Source organism: Polyodon spathula, chromosome 2 (genome assembly GCF_017654505.1).
Source record: "Polyodon spathula isolate WHYD16114869_AA chromosome 2, ASM1765450v1, whole genome shotgun sequence".
Classification (NCBI taxonomy): Eukaryota; Metazoa; Chordata; class Actinopteri; order Acipenseriformes; family Polyodontidae; genus Polyodon; species Polyodon spathula.
The window spans coordinates 65,466,953-65,493,252 of record NC_054535.1 but is presented as its reverse complement, the minus strand read 5'-3'; the positions used below and the strand labels follow the sequence as shown (position 1 = coordinate 65,493,252).

Sequence of the window (26,300 nt, the reverse complement as noted above, 5' to 3'; positions counted from 1 at the left end):
TAAATGATGGACTTGCTATCGGTGTACACTCCATACTGGGTATTTTTTACTAAAAATGAAAATAACAAAAGCACCGTTATAAACAAGGATCAGCGATGAGCAATTAAAGTAATTTGTTTAAAATAAAAATGAAGCGGAACAGAATCCAGCTCAGTCGAGATATGAAAGTAAAAATAAGTGGCATTGTTTTGTAATGAACAGCTTTTTCTGAGTTGAATTAGGAAACAGAATCGGCTTAAAATAAGTTTAAAAGGGACATCATGTGATCAAAAATAAAACCTGAAAACTTCAAGCCGTAATCATGACAGCTGGTATCTAATTTAATTAAAAGTAACATTTCATAATAATTAACTGTTTACAATGTATTATTATAGATTTTTTAGGACAGCTACAATTACATATTTTTAAATGCACCTTTTCTTTGTGTGTCAGGTTTGAAACATATACCCGGGTTTTTGAAAGAGCAAACGTATGTAAATATCACAACATGAACTGCCCTTGTGATTGCATTTTACTGTGTTTTCTGAAAATTGGGCCTATGTCTTTTTATAGTGTGAGGAGTTAGTTACTGTTTTGATAAAGCCTACCGTGCTACATTAGGAGTGATGATATCTCCGCTTGAGGAATGATGTACAGTGACTTTCCTCTTGACAAGATCCTCACTTACCCATGTGCAAACATTCTCAACAGGCCTTATATTATTTTTGTATGCTTGTTTGTTATAAGATCTTACCATCTCGAGACATTCCGAGTGCAAGACACTTCTGCAGTCGGCAATGCTGGCAACGGTTTCTATTTGTTCTGTCAATTAAACAATTCCTCTGTCGTGGGCAGGAGTATGAGGCATTATTCTGTTGACTCCTCCGAAAGAAACCCTGACAAACAAGAGACACAAACACGTTACTGAATGGATTCTAGTTTAATATTACATTGAACATGCCTAATACTGTATTCAGTGGAATCACTGACTAAAATGGCTTTGGTAAGAAAAGCTGTTCCCTCCAAATCAGAAGAGACAAATGTTTTTTTTGGAACGGATCCCACAGTTTACCCCTTTATTGAACCAGTCAGCATTAGTTTTAACACTGCTCACTAAGCACTTTCACCTTTTTCAGTCATTTTTTTAATAAAGGTAATATCATAAACTTATGTGCTCATTTTTGCCGTTTACTTTTTTTTCTTGAAGCAAAGTAGTAGCATTTAGAACAAGGATGTTAACTTTCTAAATGGTTTCCTTTTAGTTCTGTAGCATATATAACATGTTATCCCCAATATTACCTTTCCAGTTTCACAGTGCTTTGTGCGGCTACAATAACTCTGAAGCTCTGATTCTTTTTGTAGATGCATTTTTCATCATTTCTAAAGTCTCTAAACTTCGCATTTCAAAATGTGTAAGAGTAATGAATCCTTTTTGATGTTGTGGTAAAAACAATTATATACCCTCTGGTGTCCCATATTTAATCAAATCAATGTTACATCACCCTTCAATAAACTTTAACACTAACATTAAAATACTGATATATCTAAGGACCCTCTCACACTGCTCACATTTTCCCTTGATATTCCATACTCTAGTATAGTCTGTAACGCTTGGCTTTCAGTGCGAAAGCTATAAACATTCTCTAGCACAGGTACTGCCTGCATTTGGTTGCAAGAGACTAATAAGGGTATGAAACATGGTCAAATATTATTTCCTTTTTACTCATCCATAAGCTGTTGCTTAATGGATTTAAAAAAAAAAAAAAATGCAAATGCAAATCTGGGAAGGGAAACTTTTTTATTTCATTTGTTTCCAAGGTTAAAAAAAGGGAATACGGTATGCGGCTTTTGGAATGATATTTATTTGTTTAATATATTAGCATACATCTTAAAATGCTTAGAAACCCCACAAAAGCAATGAATGAGTAAACATACACCTACCACTATCTAAAATTCACTTAATAAATATATAGATGTAGCTAACCACTGTATGCAAAAGAGGAGTGTATTTCACAATACATTGCATCAAACTCAGTTTTCAAATCTAGCATTGCACAAACCCCAGCATAATTTATAATATTTAGTAATAGGATTTAAAAACATCTACACTAGTTTTATTAAGTTCCACTGTGGCCCACTTGTTATTAAAAAGGACTATTCTAAAACTATCAAGACACGAGTTAAGAACTGCAACCCCCTGAAATAATAATTAGCAGTAAAAATGTTCTAGTCCATTGTGTTCATTTTTAATATCCATAATTTAATGACAATGTAATTATAATGTATTATTAAGTGTTATTCTTACGTGAACTTTTAAATAAATTCATATTATTAGTAAGTCACAAAGTAACACCACAGAATTTGTCTAGTTTCGCTACCCTTTATGAAATGAGAATAAAAACAGTATGGTTCATATTTTGTAGTTATATATTGTGAGCTTAAAGCTCTGTTTTTGTGAGGATCTTTGGACAGATCTTTGACCCGGAGACAGTTTGTTTAATAAATCTAAATTTGCTTTCACAGAACAACAACAAAACAAATGTAAACAAAAACCTAACCCTCCACTGGGTGTTAACTGTCTCACTTTTTTTCCCTCTCTAGACTAGGAAATATAAGAAATAAACAAAACAAATTTCTCTTCACATTACTTTCCCACAGATAAGTTTACACACAGTTCGTTAATACAGTTCACATGTGTCTTAATTTCCTTCTTCTTGATCAAACTGTTTGTTTGTTTGCACAAGTGTTTCCTACACAGGTAAGTTCTTGTTCCTGCCCCCTACCGGAGACGATAGGCAAAATAGGTACGTAACAAAGTTCCACGGTTCAGTGTCTCCCTCTGCTGGAGACTGCAGGTGCAACAGGTTAGTATCAACCGTCCAGGTTCATTGTCTCCCTCTACTGGAGACGGCGAGAATTGCATGTTGATAACAGAGCTCCACAACACACTCCCGGTGCCGCCAAGGATCCAGGAAACAGAGCAAGCACGCTCAGACCAACAGTCCTTTGTCTGTTGCAAATATAATAAAACACAGTTCCAACAACCTTGTCTTTTTGTTCTTTGTGATGTGTAACCGTGAGACACAGGAAGGTGTTTGTTTACCCAGTGTGTTCGTTTTCCCCACACCACAGAAGTCGAAGCCAAAGCCAGTCCCAGACAAAGGGTTTATAACCAAATAACTTTCACTTGAACACGTTTGCGCACTACACACTTTTTGTTTTTCTTTTTTTTTTTTAACTAACCCACAGCCCATATACAAGTGCTTTAGGGTTCTTTTGATTAGCAGTGATTTTACTGACCTACTGCACAATTATAGACATACATCATATTACTGGCGAAAGTAACACTAAAACACACTTTCATATATTGGAAGCCAACCAATATAAACCCTTTCGCTGATAATAACGATCGATAAGGCTGTCTTTTCATTTTCTTTTGTTCCTTTGTTCTGACCCGGTACACACATGCTGACTTCGGCCTTCCCCACACCCTCCTCTCCTCTATCCCCAGGATGCCCCGCCCTTTCCGGTAAACCGTTTCTTAATGAAAAAGTGCCCCATTTCTCACAATATAGTATATCTGACAGTGCAGCACCATACATCTATATTATTGCATAATACATTCAACTGCTGCACATTCGGATCATTGCAATGCATATAATGCATACATCTTTGATTGCAAATCAGCACCTCGTTGATGAATATCACGTTACTGACACACTATCAGCATGGCACACAATACCAGAATAAAATAACCTCAATATGTAACTAAATTATTTTATTATTAATAAACTAAATAATAATAATAATAATAATAATAATAATAATAATAATAATAATAATAATAATAATAATAATAATAATAATAATAATAAACAGTATTTATTAATTTCATTTTTGGAGCATTGAGAAGTCACAATGTGTACTAAATTATTTCACAACTGTTATGTTTGAATTGCTGCCTTTTTTAATGTGATGTAACAACACACACTAACAGAAGTGGAATATAAATAAAGGTCATTCATATACATAAAACACCAGCATTTCTTGATGAATAAAATTTAAATTATTTGGAATGGCAGTTACTTGTATATGTTGGTGCTTGTGACAGGGAAGAACCTGTCGCTGGTTGTTACACGGATGTGTGCAGCTGGGACACGTAACAGGAGACGCATTGCTAGTCAACCAATTGAGCAGGTAGTCTCGTCCGGCACTGAGCTGATTGGATGGGTGGTGTGCCCAGGGAGCCTGCACACAGCTCGAAGCAACTATAACGCCATGCTACACAGACAGGTGCTTTGTTTACACCGAGGAGAGTGTCTGAGCCGCAGGATAACTACAACGGAACCCTTCAACTGCAAGACGGTGCCTGTGAAGGCTCTGCCCAGCCAGGACTGTCGTTAAGACATGGAGTCACTGGGAGGCCGGGACTTCGGGAGCAACAGCAGTAGGTTAGTTTAAGGGATGCTGATCCCAACCAGTATAGAGAGGGTTTTGTAGTAGTGTAGTAGGTTCTCGGAGTGAGACGTCTCTTTTAATAAGGCTAGCGCTCACCTTGTGTGGTAAACGTTTATTTTTAGGTTTGTTTTGTTTTGTTTTGTTTATTAAATCTGACACTACGGCTACCATTGCTGGTACCCTAGTGGCAGCACCTGTGTTGTAATTAAACCTGGGCGGCTGTGAGGCATGTAAACAGCCATTTGGCCAGTTAGGCCAGTAACCTATGCTAAATATATACTGTACACAGTATTTTCATTTGGCTGTAATGGCTTATTTACAATACATACATAAATAAATAAATAAAAGGAACATACCTTACAGCCTTCACATGTGATAACACCATAATGAATTCCAGAGGATTTATCTCCACAGATTTTGCATGGTATCACTTCAATTTGTGCTGCAAAGAAAAGGAAAATATATACATCAAGCTTTCAAACTTCCTTGAATTGTTCATTCAGGTACTGACAACAAACGTCATGATATGTTACTTCAGAATACTGTGGAGTGGAAATAAATGTAGACGTTAATTTCTTTGGAATAACAATGATAATCAGACTTGACAGAGACCATCCTGATTTCCTTAATTTAGGTAAGAAATTGTTAATCATCCTACTTTATTATGTTAATATAATGCAGTAAACATGCCCAGATTGGAGAAATGCATATTGTTATATAGAAAGAAATTAATAATTATATTATAATATTAATTAAGATTGAAATACTCAATCTACATTATTGTTACATTATTATTAGTGTCCACAGTATTGTTACATTAGTGTATTAATTGTGAACAAGTCTCCAAAGCTTATTTATTTAATAACTAAAATTGAAAAAAAAGTTGCATTTTTATTACATTTTAAGTCTTTAAAATGTATGAAATCTGAAGAATTACTGAAAAACAAACATTCAGCCCTATTATTAACTAGTTGTTAACAGAAACCTATCCATAAATGCTAATTGTGATGAACTAATTTTCCTTTGTCATTTTCACCTTTAGATGAAATTAAGATTTTTTTTTAAAGTTTATTATCTCTTGTTTATGTTAAGGATAGAACTAGACTGTTATTGAATATTTTATGTTATACCTTTTTTAAAACACAATTTACAAACCTTTTCAACTGTAATTACAGTATTGCTAAGCACATTTCTATTGCATAAAACAATTCTAAGCATCACCTTCATATTTAATCAATTACTATTACTTATGAAAGCATTGTTTTAAAGGACAATTTTCTGACTTTCATTTTGCATAAGATTTTGTAGAAAGTGTTTGATTGGCTTTAATCTTTTCAGAAAGATCCTGAACCTGCTTTGTCGAGGATACCAACCACCCTCAAGAAAAACAGTTTCCGAAGCACTGTTGAGCAATGCATGCTGGGGTATTGTGGGTACTTTAAAACAAAAACTAATATCTACATTACATGCCACCATTACTTTTGATCTGTGGACCTGTACCAAAAATCAGAAGCAGTTCCTTGCAATGACATGCCAGATTGTTGACCAGGGGTGGAATTTAACTGTAAAATGCATTGGCTGCATTCCTGCTGATGAGTCCCATACTGGGGAGAACATCGCCTCCTCTGTGGAAAATATGCTGGACTCCTTAAACTTAAAGCACATGTTATATGCTGTCACTGACAGTGGAGCCAGTGTTGTACCTGCCTGCAGTCTCTTGAAGTTGAAACGCCACTCTCGTTTGGCACACAGCTTACACCTCTGCCTATAGCAAATTACTTTTCCTAAGGAAGGAAAGCAAGTTTCAGTAAATTAGATATCTTCAGTGATTGGAAGATTTTGGTCCATAGCTATAATTTTTAAGAAGTAACAGAGTGCTTAGCATGATTATGCTGAGGAGTATCTGACTTTGAAACTGAACCACAGAAAATCCAAGGGATTGTGTTACATGATGAAACTCAAGCTTGCCAATGACTGCAAACGTGGTCCAGCAAGCAGAACAATTAAGAGATTGCAGCTGTGAAACTGAAGAGACCAGCACGAAACATTACTGCTGAACATAAGATGCTCCAAGAAGTGTGTGAGATGATCAAGCCATTCCAGGAAGCCACCACAACTCTCTCCCTGGAGTAAAGTATCCAACTGCATCTCTCATTGTGCCTACAGTGGTTGGAATTCCCTGAGCACTTGGAAAGTTTGAAACTGAATCTGAATCTGGCTTGAAGGTGAAAGAGAATTTCTGAGTCAAATCTCAACAAGGTTATCAAGCTTAGAGAATGACCTTGATTGTCAGATATAAACCTTCCTCGATCTTCTTCAGTCTCTTCGACAATAAGCAAAAAGAAGCTGTGACCAAAGACTTGTCTGTTCTATGTTGTCCTGCTGAAAGTGATCCAGTTCCACCCAAGAGAGCACGTATATCTGAAAGAATCTCTTTGGACTCCTGCCCTTTGGCTTATTGAAAACAGTGCAATGATTCATTGTTGGCACAGCTATCACATCGTTTCTTTTGTATGTCTGCAACATCAGTGGAAAGTGAAAGAATGTTCTCCAAAGCAGGGGACCTAATCACGGGTCAGAGAACGAGACTGAATTCTGCAAATGTTGAAAAAATCATTCTGATAAACCGTAACCAATCTTTGATAAGGACTGAGAAAGGGGAAACTTGAAAAAGTCACTCAGTACCAGGCAAAGGGAATAACTGCTAGAAGGCATCATAATTGAACACGAGTGTACAAACGTAATAGGTCAAACTAAATGGAAAAAAATATTTATGTTTAATATGTTGTGTTAGTATTTCCAATTAATAATCTCATATAAATATGTTCCTTTTTCTAGTATTTAACATTTTACTTACCCCTAACTTTTAACAGGAAAAATATTTCACTGTTTTTTGTTTCTCTTCTATTTTCTACTTTGTTATGTTTGAACAGTTAGACAGATGTTTTTTATGTTGTAAGTATGTTGATTTTGTCAAAAAGGTACCTAAAAAAGTTCCCACAAGAAAATAAAATAGTGAAGCTTTAAAACCAGATATTTATATTCTTATCTCTTTTACTCAAAAAAAACATTTAATCATCTTGGAGTATTTATAGCCAAGCAACATCAAAAAAAAAAAAAAAAAAAAAACTTTATAAATAATAATACCATCCTAGTTTGCACTATTTTTTGTAGCTCCGGAGCCAGAGCCAGGTAAAAGCAGCCAGAGCTGGAGAAGCAGTGAGCAGCTGCAGCAGGGGGTCGCTGGAGCCAGTCTGGAGCTGGAGCAGGGGTCGTTCAGCTCTGGAGCTGAAACGGGGGGTCTCTTTCAGCTCTGGAGCCAGCCTGGAGCTTGAGCAGGGGGTCTCTTTCAGCTCTTGAGCCAGCCTGGAGCTGGAGCAGGGGTCTCTTTCAGCTCTGGAGCTGGGGCAGGGGGTCTCTTTCAGCTCTGGAGCCAGCCTGGAGCTGGAGCAGGGGGTCTCTTTCAGCTCTGGAGCCAGCCTGGAGCTGGAGCAGGGGTCTCTTTCAGCTCTGGAGCTGGAGCAGGGGGTCTCTTTCAGCTCTGGAGCCAGCCTGGAGCTGGAGCAGGGGTCTCTTTCAGCTCTGGAGCTGGGGCAGGGGGTCTCTTTCAGCTCTGGAGCCAGCCTGGAGCTGGAGCAGGGGGTCTCTTTCAGCTCTGGAGCCAGCCTGGAGCTGGAGCAGGGGGTCTCTTTCAGCTCTGGAGCCAGCCTGGAGCTGGAGCAGGGGGTCTCTTTCAGCTCTGGAGCTGGGGCAGGGGGTCTCTTTCAGCTCTGGAGCCAGCCTGGAGCTGGAGCAGGGGGTCTCTTTCAGCTTGAGCCAGCCTGGAGCTGGAGCAGGGGTCTCTTTCAGCTCTGGAGCTGGGGCAGGGGGTCTCTTTCAGCTCTGGAGCCAGCCTGGAGCTGGAGCAGGGGGTCTCTTTCAGCTCTGGAGCTGGGGCAGGGGGTCTCTTTCAGCTCTGGAGCCAGCCTGGAGCTGGAGCAGGGGGTCTCTTTCAGCTCTGGAGCCAGCCTGGAGCTGGAGCAGGGGGTCTCTTTCAGCTCTTGAGCCAGCCTGGAGCTGGAGCAGGGGTCTCTTTCAGCTCTGGAGCTGGGGCAGGGGGTCTCTTTCAGCTCTGGAGCCAGCCTGGAGCTGGAGCAGGGGTCTCTTTCAGCTCTGGAGCTGGGGCAGGGGGTCTCTTTCAGCTCTGGAGCCAGCCTGGAGCTGGAGCAGGGGTCTCTTTCAGCTCTGGAGCCAGCCTGGAGCTGGAGCAGGGGGTCTCTTTCAGCTCTTGAGCCAGCCTGGAGCTGGAGCAGGGGTCTCTTTCAGCTCTGGAGCCTGCCTGGAGGGGGTCTCTTTCAGCTCTGGAGCCAGCTCTGGAGCTGGGGCAGGGGGTCTCTTTCAGCTCTGGAGCCAGCCTGGAGCTGGAGCAGGGGTCTCTTTCAGCTCTGGAGCCAGCCTGGAGCTGGAGCAGGGGTCTCTTTCAGCTCTGGAGCCAGCCTGGAGCTGGAGCAGGGGTCGTTCAGCTCTGGAGCTGGGGCAGGGGGTCTCTTTCAGCTCTGGAGCCAGCCTGGAGCTGGAGCAGGGGTCGTTCAGCTCTGGAGCTGGGGCAGGGGGTCTCTTTCAGCTCTTGAGCCAGCCTGGAGCTGAAGCAGGGGTCTCTTTCAGCTCTGGAGCTGGGGCAGAGGGTCTCTTTCAGCCCTGGAACCAGCCTGGAGCTGGAGCAGGGGTCTCTTTCACCTCTGGAGCCACTATTTTCGTCAGCACAGCGATTGGCCAAAAACGTTCGCAAAGTACCAGCTAACTTGGACAAATGTGGCTTTGACAGATCCTGCTTCATCGTACATCCCAGGGACATTAACTTAATCAGAAACCAGAACTGCTACATGTCATATTCCACATGTAGCATGGGTATACTGAGATTTGTACCCTAGATTTTCTACCAAAATTTTATATATTATATATATATATATATATATATATATATATATATATATATATATATTCCAATTTTATCCCTATTTTAATATATGTAAAATAAACTCAGAAATTCCCCAGATTTTTTTTTAAAGATGAAAACCGAAAATGTGGAACACTACTCATGAGATACTTTCTCATGAGATAGCCTTTCTTTGAGACTAATTTTGCTTAATGAAGTGCCTGTCTATATTACTGTGTGTGTATACTCTCCCGGTGCTGAGACGATAGAGGTCATATTGACTAATGATAAAGAGGTGGACTCAAGAGTCTAAGAGTGGCACTTAATGATCTATGTTATTTTCTAGTTCCATAGTTGCTGAAATTAAATTCAATTTTTGGGAGTGTTTCCAGATAAGGGTTGACTGAATATGACTATACCTCTTTTTGACACCTGTCCTAGGTGAAAACTAAATATTTTTTAGCAGTCCTCCTCTTCATCAAAGGGATAGGATGTTATGATAAATCCTGCTGTTTTGTGAGCTGAAAAGATATACTGTATCTGTTGTGAACTTGTTCACTAGAGCAAAACTGTAAGCATAGTACATTTTCAGTCAAGGGTTTGATGAGAAGTCCTGTCTTCATGCTGTACAATGATACTCTGTAAACCACACAAAGACATTAATAAAGATTTCCAGTTCAAATGATTGTCTGTTACTTAAAGTACCTTTTTAGCATTGTACATATTATTTGATTGAGGTGGATAAATACATCTTAAACGGCTTAGCTTCAGTTTACAGAAAAAAAAAAAAAAATAGTTTTTTTATATAGAACTGTTTTAGAGCTTCAACATGTTGAGTAGCACTAACGAACACGACTAAGTAGAAAACGCGATTGAAGGACTTGGCTTCACTGTTGCTATCATCAAATCTACAATTAAAGTACCTTGTTAACTAATACGAGATAAACCCATATTTAACAAGCATGAGGAAAGTACTTTCAAATATTGTATACATAATTTAATATTAGCATTTGTGTTTGTATGTCAGCTTGAAATAATGTTGTTTGAAAGTGCCCAGAGGGACGGTATAATTCTGCTGCTACTGCACACCTACAATAAAGAGATTACACCACTAATCCCATATTCTTCACTACACATGCTTTGTATACTTGAAAAAGGCTTAGCAGATCCTGAATTCTGCAATTAATCGCAAACTGTTTTTACTTATTATTCATGTAAGCCTGTCAAGATTCATACATCCCAAGATGTACAAATACTGAAAGTGTGACTGCTCTTATCAGAGACAAATACTGAATGTGTGACTGCTCTTATCAGAGACAAATACTGAAAGTGTGACTGCTCTTATCAGAGACAAATACTGAATGTGTGACTGCTCTTTTATTAGACAAATACTGAATGTGTGACTGCTCTTATCAGAGACAAATACTGAATGTGACTGCTCTTATCACAAACAAATACTGAATGAGTGACTGCTCTTATCAGAGACAAATACTGAATGTGTGACTGCTCTTATCAGAGACAAATACTGAATGTGTGACTGCTCTTATCAGAGACAAATACTGAATGTGTGACTGCTCTTTTATTAGACAAATACTGAATGTGTGACTGCTCTTATTAGACAAATACTGAATGTGTGACTGCTCTTATCAGAAACAAATACTGAATGTGTGACTGCTCTTTTATTAGACAAATACTGAATGTGTGACTGCTCTTATCAGAGACAAATACTGAATGTGTGACTGCTCTTTTATTAGACAAATACTGAATGTGTGACTGCTCTTATCAGAGACAAATACTGAATGTGTGACTGCTCTTATCAGAGACAAATACTGAATGTGTGACTGCTCTTATCAGAGACAAATACTGAATGTGTGACTGCTCTTTTATTAGACAAATACTGAATGTGTGACTGCTCTTATCAGAGACAAATACTGAATGTGACTGCTCTTATCACAAACAAATACTGAATGAGTGACTGCTCTTTTATTAGACAAATACTGAATGTGTGACTGCTCTTATCAGAGACAAATACTGAATGTGTGACTGCTCTTATCAGAGACAAATACTGAATGTGTGACTGCTCTTTTATTAGACAAATATTTAATGTGTGACTGCTCTTTTATGAGACAAATACTGAATGTGTGACTGCTTTTCTATGAGACAAATACTGCATGTTTGACTGCTCTTTTATCAGAGACAATTATGCAGCTATTTTCACACAAAACATAATTATTTGATTAAGGACATTGGAGTCTGCGTACAAGGCCCAGTTATGTGCACAGTAGATGTATGGAAGTTTCTCAAAAAGCAGAATATAGCGCTGTTGTCAGGAAACTTTTAAACAATTTCAAAAGCAGACTCAGATATTCAGAATATTGTCCATATATAGTATCAACAAATATATGTGTCCTTTTTTAATGGAAACAAGTGACTACAGTAACATCATCTTCTACTGGACTAACTCATGTTTTCTTTATTCTTGCTTATATTTCTCAATAGTAGGAGAAACATTCATGTCACATTTTAGGATGTTCATTCAACAAGCATCAAATTTTCTACAAGCAGAAAAAAAGTGTGTCATACATAGCAATGCATTACAGCAATAACATATCTCGATGGCGAAACAAACCCTGTACGTACCCAAAGTATCTTATAAAACTGGAGAGAAACACTGCATATCAGCAGCCAGGAAATACAATACAGGTATTGCTAGGTGGCTAGATACTTATATAAAAGTGTGTTTGATTATTCAGATATTTGACAAGCATAATTTTAAATTTAAATCAGGTGTATGCTGTCTTACATGTTCTTATTCAATTGTATAATTTGAATATACTAATTGTATTGTTGCATAGAACAAACTAACTTGACAGAGAAAACTATTTAAAAGAATCTTTAATCACTGAATTTGTGTTCATTGAAGTTACACACATTTGAAGAAAGCATTCTTACTTTGTGTTATAGCATGATACTACTGCTTGATGACCGACTATTAGGAGAGTTTTGTTAAATAACAAATCCACGTTTTGTAGCTACTGTACCTACAGATTTTTTGAGAAGTTACACATCACTTACCCACAGCACCTGTTTTCATTTCAGTTGATTTTCACACAAAAACTGCCAGGAAATGCAAAGAGCCACAGAATACTGCAGAGCTGTGAGACAAGTCCTTTCACTGCCTTGCCAAAACAGCATCTCAGAATAAGTAGCAGAGTACATTAATAAGATTAAAAAGGAAGAAGCGTTGAAGACGGAATGTTCCATCTCACTAAGCAGGGGGGATTTGACTGCTATGGAAAACAATTGCTGAAAAGTTTCTTATTTCCAGTACTTTGCCTATGTTAACATTCATGAACTCTGTATTGTATAGGTCACTCCCTTTTAAAACCATGAAAAATGCATTTAAAGTTTCTGACATTCTTTTGGTATCACCTTTAGTTAAAACATTGCTGACCAGCTGGGTTTAAGAAATCTGCATCATGCGGTTGTTTAGGTATAGTGTCTGCTGGAATACAATGCATAACACACAGGCCATTACTATAAATGGTTTCTTAATTGATTCATTACTGTTCTGGATGATGCTTGTCAAGTTCAGTCAGATCTAACGAAGAAGAACTTCACAACAGTCCTAACCTGAGTTCGGTCTGGGAGCCGTCTTTAAAATAACGTTTAAACCTGGCTAAAACTAGCTTTAGTTACAATGCAGCATAAATGCATCAACACAGTGCTTTACTGTTGTTAATTACTAATGATGGTGTAATTAAATTAAATAAGTTAAATGCTTGCTAAATTGACTGATTTATTTATTTTTGATTCTCTGATCGGATTACTGAATATTATTCACAACTTCACAGTAACAAGGCAATAAACAAAATCCTATTGTAATAATGGAAAAAGGGGATCATTCCACTTTCCTTAATCACCCTGCCAAATCTTTTCTTTATTCTTGACATACTGCATGGCAGGAAGAGGAGCTCTTTGAGCACTAGCTTTGCTGCCATTGTCCCAGACACACACGTTACAATGCAGGCTAATGCAAATCAGAGGAAATTAACACAATATTCTATAATAACTTTACAAAACAACTGAGATAAAAGCATTCAGCTCACTTCAAGGGCGTTGCCCTCCTTCACCAAATGCAACAGGCACAAAAAAAGACAAAACCAAGTAAGAATAGTCTCTTATCAAGATGCTTTTCCTAGCACATTGCTGCTGGTTGATATTAATTAATCTACAGTATGTTAAGTGCCCAAGTGCCTGGACCCTTTATTAATAATAACAATTACAAAAACAATATTTTATTTGAATTTTTAACAAGTTTAGATAGTGAAGCACTTTTCCAATTGTTCTACAGACCTAGAATCATGCAGGTCTGCGCTTTAGAGAGGTTAGGTGAAGGAGTTCTTGCAAAAACCAATAAAAAACAATTTCTACATAATCACTTGCTGTGTTACTACATGCATCACTTAGCAACACAACAAGCAGCTTTAACCACGTGATCTATAAATATAAGAGATGTACATAATCTGCATGTTTCTCCGTTATCTGTTTTCTTTTATTACGGTTGTGTTTATAAATTAATATTACAGCTCCCTTTGATGAAATATCAAACATCGCCTTCAAACAGCTTTCTAACGTGAAACAAATACTAACTAAATAACTGTTACACATTACAAAGTCACATTTGTGTCACATTTATCCTAATATTACAGACTTATTAAAAAAAAAAGAATCTACATCTAGATTGTAAGTGCCTTTACATGTAGAAAATTAGACACTAGTAAGATTACTAACACAAGACCCAAAAAAGAAAACCCTTAATCTGGCTGTCCCAGCCTTTTCACTCCGCATAAAAGTAGTGCACTGCATTGAATACTCCTAACTCTGTTGGAATGACTAAATAAAATAAAATAAAAATAATAATTAAAAAAAAAACATGAATCCAGTTTTAGTACTTTTCATTCTCAGCAATATAAAATGTGCCACAGCGTAACCAGGGATACAGAAATATACCTATTATTTCCATATGTTTTTGGAGAGATTAGCTGCATATAGTAACAAGTTATTGTGAAACAAAAAGAGGCTATATTTATTGCTTGACTTATGAACTGTACCGTAGTGTGAATGATTGATTTGAGCTCTATGTTATTATATGGGTTTATTCAGCCAGGTTTAATATCTCACAAGACTATACGCTAAAAGGAGATTAACACTACTTCTGTAAATAACTTCTGGAAATAATGTGAACAGTCTGTTATTGACGCCGACATATTTAACCAAAATGCTATAAATCCTCTCCACTGTGTGCAACCAATCCTGTTTACTTTACACATCACACTCCATCAAAAGTGGTGTAACATCCTGCACACTCTCCAATCATTTAAAAAAAAAATCTAATTGTTTCCCACCCACCTTGTGTTCGTATTATGGTATTTATTTATTTATTTTTGTATATGTACATCGAGCGAAGCTGGCAAATAATAAGTTGAGCTAGAAATGGATAGATTAATTTGCTGCATAAGGTAACGGTTACAGGGACCAGCACAGGTATTTACATTTACTGAATCCAAGGATGACCAAAGCCCCAGTGCATTATTTGTCAGGAGGTTTTGTCAAACTAAACTCTTAAACCTGCAAAATTGAGATGCCATTTATCTACAAAGCATTCAGAATGTGAAAAAAACTAACATTTTAACAGGAACTTTGCCACCAGCAACTTTCAATGCGCAAAATGACAGCATTCCTTGTTGACCTGGTAATGAAGATTCAAGCCCAGGAATCTCATTAAGTTAGGTACGTTATATAAATACTTTACTTTCTTCATGTACTGATAGATATACACATAACAATTAATTTAAAAATGCTAATGTGAAAAATTGTGTGGCAAGTGGTCCATGGGAAAAATCCAAACAGGTGGTCCCTGCATTGAAAAATATTGGGATCCACTGGTCTAAAGACATATTCCTGGACTTTCTAACATTGGTAGGAAACCCAGAAAACTGACAGAGACATTGTATTGGCTTATATTTTAGTATACTATAATGTACAACAAAATTCAGAACAAGGTATACTCATCATAATGATCCTCCCCAATCCACATTGGAGAAACTTTTATTTATTTATTTATTTAAACAATTATTTTTGGAATGGCTCACTGCTGCAACCCCCGAACTAACTCAGGAGAAATGAAGACGAGAACTCAATTCCTCTGAAACAAGTGCCGTCAGCTGTCCTCTTTTTTTCACTCTGCAAGCCCGCCGTGCAGCCATATCAAGAACTTACAGTGTCGGAGAACCACGCAGTTCTGAACTGTGTACAGGCCGGACTGCAGGTACCGGGCCAGCTACAGGGGTTGCTTGTGTGCGGTGAAGCAAGGACTCCCCGGCTGACCTGAACCCTCCTCAGCTGATCTGAACCCTCCCTGCCCGGGAGGCACTTGGCCAGTTGTGTGCCGCCCCTGGGAACTCCCATCCACAGTCGGCAATATCATAGCCTGAATTTGAACTGGCGATCTCCAATCTATCGGGCACATCCTGCACTCCGGAAGTGTTTTTACCAGATTCAACACTCAGGAGCCCCCATTGGAGAAGCTTTTATAAACATACTTATCAAAGGATTCTACCCTCATTAACTCTGAATTAGTGTTCCACATTTTCGGTTTTTAACTTAAAAAAAAAAACTGGGGACATTTTTCAGTGTTTATTTTACATATATTAAAATATGGATAAAAATCGGTAAAACATTGTTTTTAAATGAAACATCTATAAAAATCAGCGGGGAAAAATCTCAGTATACACACTTTACATGTGGAATACGATGCATAGCAGGTTTCTGATTAGGTTTAATGTCCCTGGGATGTCTGATGAAGTAGCACATGTGCAAGTTGCTGATTAGCTGGTACTTTGCGAACGTTTGGGCAATCGCTGTACTGACGGCATCAACATGACATCAGCACAAAACAAGCCAGGTGTATTCACCTTCATATCATAAAAAGAAAAGGAAATTGAGAGCTGGGCGGTGCAAGCCATCGGGAGACACATCAAAAATCACACTGGACATTTTCATCAATGCATTCCATATGTTTACCAATTAAAACATCACCATTTTCTGTCAAATGTTTACAATAAAGACTGTTGGGGCTAGGCAGTGTTTTAGCTGAGGACAGTACTGTCGCAACAAACAGTGACTGACCAGTAAAGCACAGCGATCTGACAAACTCATTAACACAGCCATTCTGTGCTTTTTATTAAAGCTTGTGTAAAAGCTGCATGAATAAATTGCTTGTCTCTCAGTTCACTTTGTTGTCTTAGTTTAATGTATCACTTACTTTAAGCATGTTCTTTTATTCAGTCAGTGCGAACATGTACGTCAGTACAGCAGTGCAGTGCTATGCATCTTCTGCCTCATCTGACAGATTTCTGCTATTTTTGCTTTTTGTATACTTAGAAACATTAGTCTTCTTTTGAATATTCATAAACTGATTTACGTTTTCTCCCTGTTCTTCATCCACTGAAAATATTACATTTTCATGTAAGAATTTCAATTTAGTTTTTGATCCTGCTAGTAGTTATTAAGCCCAGCAATCCACAATAATCAGATTTTGATTGGCCAATACAATCAGGTGATAATGTGTTTGTGAACAGAGAACCAGGTTTGAATGTTATTTGATTCTCTGGCATCTAAATGTCAGCTGTATCCTAGGATACAGTATAAGGCTGCTTATTACAATGTCAGAGTTAAAATAAAACAGCACTTTAATAAAAAATATTGTGTATTTTCTAGGAAATATCGCTGGGAAAACATTGAATAATAGACACAATTCGGGTAAAAACTGACGTTCAGTTAAAAAAAAAAAAAAATTCTGTAATTGTTCTGTAAAATTAGGAATAAACTGAAAATAGGGAACACTGCTCATAATCAAAGAATGGGGTATGGCTGCACCAAACACAAATACTAAATAAGACAGACTGGGTGGTGTATGTAAAGAATGGTGTTCACCTGGCATTCTGCACTTTGCCATCATAAACCCATTAAAATTCGATTGAAATGCATTCAAATGTAGAAAAAAAGATTAGAATTGGGCGGAATCTGGATACTAGTCGGGTGCAAACATTATAATGTGATGTAAGGATTTTGCCTCCAAAAACTTTACATCTCTTCTCACAGGGTGCAAACCATTGTAGAAGCAAGTAACTAAGGGCTGTATAAAAGCACACACCTGCAGAGACCTGTCATTGGCTTCAGGATGGCTGCAGTGGCACACTTCCTTGGTTCTTGTTGCGGAAGGACAGGAACACGTCCGGAGGAGAAGGGCAAGATGAAGAAGACCCTGCATATTCAATCCCAGGGTCACTTTGTTTGGGATGCCGAAGGATGTATTGCTAAAGCATTATCGTCTCACTCCGCAAGTGAGCTTTCATCTCACAGCTGAACTGAGGGATGAACTAGACCCCAGCGTCAATCTAGGTACCGCTATCCGTGTGAAAGTGATGTATTCTCTGCGCTACTTAGCCTCTGGTTCCTTTCAGATCAGAGATGGAATCTCTGGAAGGATAGCCCAATCCTTCCTTAGGATTATATAATTTTTAAGAAAGTAAAAAACTGAAATATCTTACTTGCATAAGTATTCAACCCCTGTTCTGTGGAAGCTCCCAGTTTGCACCAATGAAAGAAACTGCCCTAACGAGGACACAGTTACCTTACCATTGGCCTCCACCTGTGAACCATTAAAGTTGCTGTCACATTTTCTGGATAAAAAACCCACTGTTGAAGGATCACTGGTAAGGCTATGAATCTGAAGGAAAATGAAGACCAAAGAGCATTCTACAGAAGTTAGAGATAAAGTAATACAAATGCATAGATTAGGGAAAGGGAACAAAATAATATCCAAGCGTTTGGATACCCCAGTGAGCACAGTTGGAACAATAATCAGGAAGTGGAAGCTGCATCACACCACCCAGGCACTGCTAAGAAAAGGCTGTCCCTCAAAACTCAGTGCTCAAACAAGAAGGAGACTTATGAGAAAAGGCAACAATCACTTTGAAGGAGCTACAGAGTTCAGTGGCTGGGAGTGGAGTAATGGTGCACCAGTCAACCATATCAAGAGCTCTGCATAACACTGGCCTGTATGGGAGGGTGGCAAGAAAGAAGCCGTTACTCAAAAAGTACCATCTGAAAGCACGTCTGGAGTTTTCCAGAAAGCATGAGAGTGACCCAGCTGCGATGTGGGAAAAGGTTTTGTGGTCAGATGAGACCAAGATAGAGCTTTTTGGCCAAAACTCAAAGCGCTATGTGTGGCGCAAACCTAACACTGCCCATGCCTCAAGACACACCATCCCTACAGTGAAGTATGGTGGTGGGAGCATCATGCTGTGGGGATGCTTTTCATCAGCAGGGACTGGGCATCTTGTTACAATTGAAGGAAGAATGGATGGCGCAAAATACAAGAAAATACTGCAAGAGAATCTGCTTCAGTCCGCTAAAAAACTGAAGCTTTGGAGGAAATTCACCTTTCAGCAGGACAATGATCCCAAGCACAAGGCAAACAACATTGGAGTGGCTCAAGAACAAAAAGGTGAATGTCCTACAGTGGCCCAGTCAAAGTCCTGATCTCAATCCCATTGAGAATCTGTGGCAATATTTGAAAATTGCAGTCCACAAGCATCGTCCAACCAACCTGAACAACCTGGAGCAAATCTGCCAAGAAGAATGGGCCAAAATCATTCCGACACTGTGTGCAAAGCTGGTACATACTTACCCCAAAAGACTTAAAGCTGTTATTGCAGCGAAAGGTGGCTCTACCAAATATTAATGTGTGGGGGTTGAATACTTATGCAAGCAAGATATTTCAGTTTTTTATTTTTCTTAAAAATATTTCCCAACATAAAACCAATGTCACCTTACAATAATTGATTTTGAGTTTAAGTGTTTTAAAATAAAATATCGAACAGAACGAAATTTCAATGTACCATTTGTAATTCAGTAATATGAGAGAATTGGTCAGGGGTCTGAATATTTTTGCAAGGCACTGTATACATACACACCCACAGCAGAGAGTCACTTATCTGATCGTTGATCAACTGTACTGTCTAATCAACCGAACCAATCTTTTTATTTGTATAATGCATATTAGTTGCTGTATTAAAATCCAACCAAATATTTATACGTAGAAACTCTACATGTGCCGCTGCCATATATGAAGCAGGATATGTTATCCAAAGCACTGGGGATGTGCCTATATTGTTTGAAAATATGTACTAAATACCCAGTGCACAAGGCAGTGTAAGAGAAGTGCTATGATAGAATATGTTTGAAACACACAAAATATACACAAAACACTAATCATTTTAATTTCGAAAAAACTGAGCACCGTCCATTCCTCCTCCCTCCAGCCCGTGTTAACCAGAGGCAAATTTCTTTTTTGTTAAATGCCCAGACGACCAAAAAAAAAAGTTGAATGTAAGCTATAAGCGAAAGAAATGTCTCGGTAATTTCATTACCTTAACTGTAGATGCAGCCCTACTAAAGTTTTACTGAATTCTTCAGTAAGGGCTGGAGATTCTATGTTATTGAGCAGCTAAGAACTTTTATTTTATTCATTTCAATTGCACGTTATTACAATGCTTAACAGCAAGTATCAAAATATAGAAACATTTCGGGACAACAGCAAGAACTAAAAGAATTAAAGTAACTGAAAGTCATTCCCGAAAATTAAAAAGTACTATATGTTTCTACTAGAAAGTTTATATCAAGTCAATATTAAAGAATCCAAATTACACGTATGGTTTTCTGCATTTCATATATATATAGTATTGATATATAAGTTTAGAAGATTGAAAAAATGGCATGATTATTTTAGAGTTTGGTATATATATTTATTTATATATATATACCTTAACTGTATATGTTATATATATATATATATATATTATATATATATATATATATATATATATATATATATACACACATACACACACAGTACCTATAGAAAGTCTACACCTCCTTTCAAAATCTTCAACTTTTGCTGCCTTAAAATGCATTAAAATACATATTTTTTTCATTTCTCTACACATCCTACCCCACAACTTCCAAGTAAAAAAAGCATTCTAGAAATTTGTAGAAAATTCATTAAAAATAAAAACTGAAATAGCTTGGTTGGATAAGTGTCCACTCCCCTTGTAATAGCAGAGGTCAATGGCAACTTTGCAAGAGCTACAGGCTTTTAAGGCCAAGACTAGTCAAAGTCCTTGAAGAAAACCTGCTGCCTTCTGCAAGAAAGCTGAAACTGGGACGGAAGTTCATCTTTCAGCATGACAAGGACCCAAAGCACACAGCCAAAGCTACACTGGAGTGGCTAAAGAACAAAAAGGTAAACGTCCTTGAGTGGCCCAGTCAGAGCCCCGACCTAAATTCAATCGAAAATTTGTGGCATGAGTTGAAGATTGGTGTCCATCAATGCTCCCCAAGGAACTTGACAGAGCTTGAACAGTTTTGAAAAGAAGAATGGTGAAATACTGTCAAATCTAGGTGTGCAAAGTTGGTAGCGATCTATCCAAACAGACTCACAGCTGTAATTGCTTCCAATTTATTTTACTTTTTTTTTTTTTTTTTGAAGAGACCCTTGCCTCCTCTAAGGAGTCTCCACTGATACAAATAATGTTCTCTACCACCTAAAATACAAATAAGCAGTTAACACTGCTGCAGAATTAAAACAGCACACAGATCAGGTCAGCCAGGTGGGGAACAGTTTACACAAAACTGTTTCCAGAGCCTTTAATTCTGAACAGTTTAATCATAAGCTAAAAATAAAATGTGGAAAATCACTGTTCATATCTGTATGAAAAACTGTTAATATTAAAATATCTGTATTTCCAACAGTTCTACCTTCGGATTAGATAAAATGGTTTGTTAGAGAATTCAATATGCCAGCGCAAATTTTGATAGAGACTCATTCTTTAGTATAATGCCTCACAAAAGGAGAATTTGCAATTGCGCACAGTTACATAGTTTCTGAATCAAATTATAAACCAAATACAGTTTTTATGTCTATACATTATGCTATACTTTTTCTTTCTCAATGGGGTTTTCAACAAGGTAATGTTTACGCATGTCACTGAATGGGTCCCATTATCATGTAACACTGCACTCATTCATGCTTTCAAGGTTGATTATATGTAGTGTTTAAAATATGAAGTGAAGAAACTGTACTAATTGATTTCAAATGGTCTCTTGAGAACAATAAAATATTCTCTCAGAATGCATACTTACTAGAAGAAAATGGAGTAATGTTTTATGTAAAAAGAAAAATGCTGATAGCAAAATGGTGGTATTACTCCAGTCTGGTATTGCACTGTGTACTGTATATTTTAGTTGCCATGTTCAGCCTTCAATACCTAGCTTAAATACACTAAAACCATCAGGACATGACAGTAGTTCACTTTAGCAACAGCAGTGCATGATCAATAAAATCTTAATTTGTTTTCTCTCAAACTTGGCATGATATGGACACACTAGCAGCCTGGGTTGACTACCTATAGCGTAATACTGATGCACTCGGCTCACATTAGCTTGGCTTCATTAGGGCTTTGCTCACTGCAGCCAAATCCACAAATAACTCTTTCATCACTTCCACGTCACAATGATGAGATTGTGATTACTGTAAGACAACCTATTTCTGTTTGATACGTCACCCAAGAGTGAATGTGATCCTTATTGTTCTTACTGTTGGTAATCCACATTCAAGGTCCACATTCAGATTCATTTTAAACACAGTGAAATATAAAGAATAAGGAGCCTGTAATATTTATTTGTTAACTAAATATGCATGCATTTGTATAGTTTGAATACTATAGTCTTGTGCAGATGTACATATCCAAACACTGCTTTAAATGTACTGTATTTAGAGGTAAAACTGACCATTCATAGTTTCCAGAACGATCAAACATTATCATACAAATCAATTGCCTCACTGATGTCAGGTTTTAACTATCCTTCAGTTTTATTTCTAATATGTAATATAGTGCTACAGTTTGGGAGGAAACCTATCGTGCTTCTACTAGCACTAACCTCCCTCCATCTCTCACTCTCGCAGACTTACATGGGGGCTCCGAGCAACATAACTATCTATGCCTCATCTGACCCGAGATTATAAGCAGTCTGTTGTCTGTCTATATCACATGTATTCAATGTCTATTGGCTTTGCACCCTGTTACACAAAATTATATTTCTACATACATAAGGCATTTAATATCTATCTATCTATCTATCTATCTATCTATCTATCTATATATATATAACAGAAAGATTCCTGAATTTTGAAAGAATATTCAAAAGACGAAAATGCCACCTGTGTCCCAATATTTGTATAGTAAATGCAATCAAGTTGAGACTGTGGATTCTAGCAGCATAAGGACAATTGACATCAATAACTTCAACATAGACCTTTTGTATATGAATGAAGCATACTGCAGGTCTACACAATGGAATGGTCTATGGATTCTAATGTTGACACTCAAATAAAGCTTAACACTTAATGTATACACTTATATTCTTCAACAATGAGTCCCCAATGTTTACAATACAGCAGTGCAGTATTTTGTACATAACTGCTGTTGCTGCATTAAGTTGATATATTTGAAGCAGATAATGTAAGAGCAAAAAATGAAAAGCAAAATAAAGTATTTACTTTAACATCACTGATATATTATACTATTAACATCACTTTATATTACCGTACACTAAGAGATTATTGTAACCCAAGATTGTCAAGGCACTGCACTAAAACAGTCTTATCTTTTCATGCAGTACAAAAAGTAGCCACAAGATGTCAATAGTTACATTAAAGAAGGAGCACATCATCAAGATCTGATGAACTTGTTCAAGATAATGCATTGGGAAATGATCCGAATTTGCACTGTGTTTTATACAGTGGATGTCCTAAATGTGTTAATGTCACATTCTACCTAATTTAAATGTTGCTGCCAATGGCATAAATATACAGTACTGCTTGACTGTATTCAGTGTACAAAGGTCTACAAGAACATCATATTTTTAAACATTAGTCTAAATATTGTTGTCTTTTATTTGCTGTTCTTGTACAAACAAGAGAAATCACTACTTGGAAAATACATAGGTAAAATGAATCAATGGGGTATATACTGAAAGAGCTTACTACTGTCTTTTGTTAATTTCATGTTAATTCCACTTAATATTACAAAATCAGTTACAAACAACCTGATTGTATTTCAAGATGCCTTGAATTATATTACTTGTACTTTTTGGTTCAAGTTTTCAACATTTCCATAAATATTTTCAGTATTTAAAAAATGTAGTTAACTGCAGACGAGTCAATGCTTTGAGAATATGCCCCTGTGTTTGCTAGAAGCAGTAATCACTGATTCGGAGCTCTGACACAAGGACAGAAGGGGATCGCTGGCCATAGCCCAGAGTATCAGAGAGGAACACAGGCATGAACATACCATTTAAAACTGTAAATTGAAAATTTCAAACACTAAACACACATCACAATGAAAGATTGTCATAGTTTTCCCCTCCCAGTGTTTGATCGCAAATAAAGAAAGGCCTTATGTTGCTTCCTTGGCAAACAGCATAGCCGAATAAAACCTTAATACAGGGTAAACAATTACATTCTCTAGCCAGACAAGGCAATGTCCAATCCTTGGGGGGCCACAGGAGGCTCAAGATGCGAGTCTGGTGGAAAAGCTGACTATCGAATCATACTTTACATACAATGACAAAACATTGCAACACTACACTTGCACCAATCAACTAATACATATCAGAAACAACTACTAAACAATGGCTTGGTTTGCATGCACTTGAAAATTGACTCTAGTCATGACTGTGACGTTGCCACGCGAATACATCCTGAAACAGCAAAAGAAAATCCTTTTGGCAGCGTGACTTTAAGGGCAGGGTCAATTGCTTTTTCACGATAAAAATAGGTGTATAAACCCATGTAAACTGGAGCTGGAATCGTGCTTGTGGCTCACGAGGTTTCAGCCGTCAAGATCCTGTTTTTCTGACTTAACATCATGTATTCTTCAGCAGAAGGGCCGTACAAAACATAGACAACCCACCCAGCACACATACAACACTTCAACACTAGAACCGCCGCGGTTACACACATACCTACAATCACCGGTACATTTTAAACACCATCAATATTAAAATGAAAGACAAACTATCGATACAAAAGTTTTATTACAGAACATCATATCAAACATCTGCACAGCCAAAACGCCATATTTAAATGAACAATTAAACTTAAAAATAGTTTATTTTCTAACTTACCACATTTGAAGCACTACTTCAAAAAATGAAAAACTACAACAAAATAAACATTTCAAAAGAAACTAATGTGTAAACAGGTATACGCACATACAAAACTGTAAAAAAGAAAAGTAGTTTTTAATTTATAAGGAAAGTAACAAATGATTTATCTTGTGCATGTGTGTCCCTCGCAGCACAGAATCCAGGTTGAGCTGCTGCAGCCTGCAGTGTTGCAGTTTTCTGATTGAAATGTCTCTGCTGAAGCGCTGAGGCTAGCTTCAGGATGAAATCTCTCCTACCTTGTACAAAACGAAGGAATTGATGGCTCACAGGTCCAGTATATATATATATATATATATATATATATATATATATATATATATATATACATATATATGTATTGAATACTGTAGGTTATATTCAAAATAAAAACATGTATTTAAAAGGCGGTTCTAATTTTAATGAAATGTAAGATGTTAGATGTTCCACAAACATATACACACAAATATAAAAAAAAGTAGTAAGACTTGTAGAAATAATATTTCGTATAATTTTGCCAGTGCTTGTGTGTGTGTGTGTGTTAGAAAGGTAACCAGACAAACAAGCAGCTAATGAATGCCGTAATTCAGAATGTACGCGGCAACACGTGAATTCATTTCTCTTGTTAAATGTTTTTATCTTCATGGCAACACATGAAGCTCTCCTCATGATATTCAGAGTTGTTCTTTTCCTACTTAGTAAGCAGACACTGACATTTAAATATCCCCTCCCCTAAAACACTATGAATTGAGTAATCTGCATTGGTACGGATGATTTTTTTTCCTAAATCAGAACTGATTTTCTAAAAACGTCTGACCGCCATTTTATTTTAAAAACAAAAAGAAAATATATTTTTCCTGATATTTTATGACAATAATTACACAAATAATTAAACAAATCCCACTGTAATGCTATTAAAAGAGCATGTTATTCATTTTAATTTTATTAAAACTACTAAATGTTCTAAAAATGACTGCACAGCATGCATTCAAGTTAACTAATGAAAGCGTGAAATATGCATGTTCTAAGTCAAATGTGTTTAAATGTAAATGAAAAGTTTATAAATTTAAATACAGAGCATGGCAGTAAACAAAGGGAAAATAAACTTAATAAATGCATATCCAACATGCAATCTTTGAGAGGCGTGCTGTAGGTATTTTCTTACTGTTGTCAAACAGGTTTTTTTAAGCCTAAATAAATGAGCTTTGCAAGTTTCTTCTGCCAATTTCCTGTGCCTGAACACTTACTGGTGGCTGCATTGCTATTTTTTCCAAAAATACTTAGTTTATCAATTGAAAAATAAAGAAAATATATTTTGATGTATTTCTATAATAAAACCAAACTTTTTCTCATTTTAAAACATAAAGTAGTCAATCACAACTTCCCAAGCCTTTCTATAATAAACTGGAGACAAACATCAGGTGTTTTGCATTTTAAAAAAATATGCTCTGACACCAGGTGAAACGCAATAGGTTAATCAATCAATCATATAACTTAATACAATACCTAACCTAAAACACATTGATACAGCTAAAGTACATAAATTAAATGAATGCAAAAATTACTTCACTTGCATGTTCCAATCACATGCTGCACAATTCCAGAATATGCCGTG

The 26,300-nt window shown here is 37.1% G+C and overlaps 1 pseudogene; it reads right to left on the bottom strand.

The window, feature by feature from the left end:
• LOC121299159 overlaps positions 1-26,300 on the bottom strand; it is a 72,299-nt pseudogene that overhangs the window by 15,196 nt on the left and 30,803 nt on the right.